Consider the following 4,055-nt stretch of genomic DNA (forward strand, 5'->3'; position numbering starts at 1 on the left):
AATAAGTAAGCCATGGGGATGTAATGTACAGCATGGCAACCATAGTTAATAATATTGTATTGCGTATTTGAAAGTCACTAAGAGAGTAGATCTTAAACTTCCTCATCACAAGGGGAAAAAAATTATGTAACCATGTATGGTGATGGACGTTAACTAGATTTATCTGGGTGATCATTTCATAATATATACAAATATCAAATCATTATATGGTAAACCTGAAACTAATATAATGTATGTCAATTACACCTCAACATTTTTTTTAAAATCCAGTTAGAAATTGGCAAAAAAATGAAATTTCACTGAAGAGGTCATATGGGTGGCAAATAAGCACATGAAAGGATGTTCAACATCATTAACTGTTAGGGAAATGAAAATTAAAACCTCAATAAGTTATCATCACATGCCTAACAGGATGGCTAACGTAACAGTGACAGCAGAGATACTGGATCCCTCATACCTTGCTGGTGGAGATGTAAAATGGTACAGCCACTCCAGAACAACTAAAATTAAATAGACTGACATGGGACAAAACATGTAGCCACTGGAATTCTTTAACCTATCTAGTGAGCCTGTAAAGTGATGCAACTACTTTGGAAAACAGTTTAGCAGTTTCTTATAAAGCTAAGTATACACCTATACTATGAACAAGGGACTCCATTCATGGTTATATATCCAAGAGAAATAGAAACATGTATCTACAAAAAGACCTGTACAAGAATTTTCATTTTGCTATTCATAATAGCCAAAAACTGGAAATAATCTAAATGTCCATCAAAGGAAAAGGGATAGAAAAACTGTGGTATACGGTGACATATTACTCAGCAATACAAACGGAAGAAACACATAATAGCATGGATGAATCTCAGAACTGTTAGGTTGTGTGAAAAAAGCCAGATGCAGAAGAATGTGTACTATGTGACATCATTCATATAAAATTATAGAACAGACAAAATTAGATGCTGGTGATAGATATTGAAACAGTAGTGGCCTTGAGCAGAGGGGGAGTGGGATGGAGGTGGATTGATTGGAAAGGAGCATGAAGATTTCATTGAGGTGATGGAAATGCTCTATATCTTAATTGCATTACCAGTCATATGGGAGTGTACTTTTGCCCAAACTCATCAATCTATTGTATGTAAATTACAACTCAATTTTAAAAAGAAAACCAAATTATGCTGAGTATGTTTCTAACCACAATTAACTTTAGCTAGGAATTAATAATAAAAATATAACTGAAAAGTCCCCATGTGCATGGAAATTAAAGAAATACATTTCTAAAACACCCATGAGTCAAAGAAAATAATTACAGTGGAAACTTGGTAATATTTTTAACTGAGTAATAATAAAATGCTTAACACCAGAACTTGGTGGATGCTGCTAAAACACCAGAGGGAAATTTAATAGGCTTAAATGCATATATTATCACCAAAAAAAGAAAAGCTAAAGAAAAACCCATCTTAAAAATTTAGAAAAGAAATAACAAAGAAAATCCAAAAACAAGAATTAGAGTTTAATAATAAAAGAGCAGAAATTAATTTAATAAAAATCATATACAGTATAGATGATACAGCTAAAAATTGGTTCTTTAGAAAGAAAAATTAAACTGATAACCCTTGGGTGAGACTAATTAAGAAAAAAGAGAGAAGGAACAAATAACCAATATAAGGAATGAATACATCACTACAGATCTTACCCATATGAAAAAGGTCAAAAGAATGTACTGAAAAACTTTGTGCCAATATATTTTAAAGTTTACAGGAAATAAATTCCTAGCAGCATACAACTACTAAAATTGACTCAGGAAGAAATAAGAAATCTGAGTAGTCCTATGACTATTGTAATAACTCAATCTACAATTTAGAATTTTTACACAAAGGAAATAACAGGTTCAAGAGGCTTTACCAGCAAATTTAAGTAAAACATTGGAAAAATTATTATACATATGTATTTGTTTTCCATTGCTGTATAGTATAACAAATTACCACAAACATAGCAACTTAGCACCCATTCATTATTTCACAATTTCCAGGGGTCAGGAGTCCAGGCACGTAACTGGGTCCTACGATCAGGGTCTCACGAGACTGCAGTCCAGGTGTCAGAGAAGGCAGCCTCATCATATGCTCGACAGGGAAAAAATGGGCCTCTGGGCTCCTTCGGGTTGTCAACAGAATTCACCTCCTCAAAGCTGTAGAACTGAGGTCCCCATTTTCCTGCTGTCTCTCAGTATTTAGAGGTTTCCCACCATTCCCTGCCACATGGCCCTATCTGTAGATGTGAACACACATGATTTTTTGCTTCTTCAAGACTGGCAGGAAGTTCTTTCTCTTCAGTCTGCTAAGACAGAGTCCTATATAAAGAAACATACTCATGGAAGTGACATGCCATCATCTTTGCCATATTCTTTGGATTAGAAGCAAGTCACAGGTCCCACTCATACTCTAGAAGAGAGGATTATACAAGAATACGGATCATTGGGATGTGTCTGCCACAGTAAGTCAGACAGGAAGTGATTGGGGTTAAATCTATGGGCCTTGAACAGGAGAGTAAAGATACCGATTAGCTTTTAATTTTATTAGATTAAGTACACTTATCAAGGTTTCTAGGGCAACCACTAGAATGCTAGAACTAAGATTTGTAACTCCAAAATATTGGTGGGGGGCAGGGGAGTCCTCAGTACACAAGAAAACAAGAAAGACGAAAAAAGAAATGAAGAAAATTGGGGAATTGAAAATGCAAAATAAGATAATATAAATAAATCTACATTTATCAGTAATCAGAACAAACATAACTGGATTAATTAATTAACTTACCAGTTAAAAATGTTCATATAACTGAATTTTTAAATAATCTAGCTATAAGCTATCTACAAGAGACATTCCTAAAACATAAAGACAAAGGCTGAAAGTAAAAGGATGAAAAATATATAAATATATATACCATCAAACTATTATTCAGAAGAAAGGAGAATGGATGAATATATTGTGATTTGGTCGTAAAATGGAATATCGTCCAACAGTGCACATGAGTATACCACAGCTGCATTTACCAACACGGACAAAAGCTACAAAAATGTTGAGTAAAAAAAAAAAAAAAAATCAAGTCATAAAAGAATGTGTGCAATATGATTCCACTTAAATAAATTTCAAAAACATTCAAAACTAAATAATATATTATTTCTGATACATACATATGTGATAAATTATAAAGGAAAAAAGGAAACTATAAACCTAAAATTTTCCCTGGAGATGGGAAAGGAATTTGGAAGGAATGCACAGGAAGTTTCAAAGTTATTACAATGGAAATTTGATAATATTTTGAATAAAATAATAAGTGCAATATGTAAAAACAATTTCTTAACCTTAATGCACAGTAGATATATATTCATTTTATTTTTTTATATCTTTTATATGTTCATATGTGTATTCTTTCAAATGAATTTAAAATCCAATAACTATTTAAAATTTACTGTGCTCGCTTCAGCAGCACATATACTAAAATTGGAACGATACAGAGAAGATTAGCATGGCCCCTGGGCAAGGATGACACACAAATTCGTGAAGCGTTCCATATTAAAAAGAATAATAATAAAATAAAATGTACTGAAAACCTGATAGCTTACTGTTTTCTTGACCCAAAGAAAAGGTACAGCAATGGCACCAAGAGAAGAGAGGCCTTCCCCTGGGATTGCCATGAACTTCACTAACACCAACTTGTAGCATCCTACAAGGTCAAGTCTCCACTGACACAGCCTGACAAAGGCACAGAACTGCTAATGACCATTGCAGCCAGGAGACCTACTCATGCCAGGGACTTAAGGCAAGACCAAGACCTTGCTCCTTTTTGCCATTTCAGTGACCCTGACAGATGTCATCTCCACTGTGGTCATCTCAGAATTTCTGTCCAGGTAAGAAACTTCCCCACAATCCTATGTGATACTATATGACTGAGTCACTTCCTCATTTAATACATTTTTTTGGTAACACCTCCCGTGTGCCAGACCATGGACTAATGGCTAGGGATACCAACATGGTATCACAGTATCACAGGACCAACAC

The 4,055-nt window shown here is 34.2% G+C and overlaps 1 non-coding gene across 1 annotated transcript; it reads left to right on the forward strand.

Annotated features, from left to right (window-relative positions):
* The first annotated feature begins 3,467 nt into the window (after nt 1-3,467).
* Nucleotides 3,468-3,574, forward strand: LOC132348289 (U6 spliceosomal RNA). The gene has a single exon (XR_009497417.1). It is a non-coding gene; the product is annotated as a U6 spliceosomal RNA (small nuclear RNA).
* Nucleotides 3,575-4,055: the final 481 nt, after the last annotated feature.

The sequence above is a fragment of the Balaenoptera ricei genome, chromosome 14 (assembly GCF_028023285.1).
Source record: "Balaenoptera ricei isolate mBalRic1 chromosome 14, mBalRic1.hap2, whole genome shotgun sequence".
Taxonomy (NCBI): domain Eukaryota; kingdom Metazoa; phylum Chordata; class Mammalia; order Artiodactyla; family Balaenopteridae; genus Balaenoptera; species Balaenoptera ricei.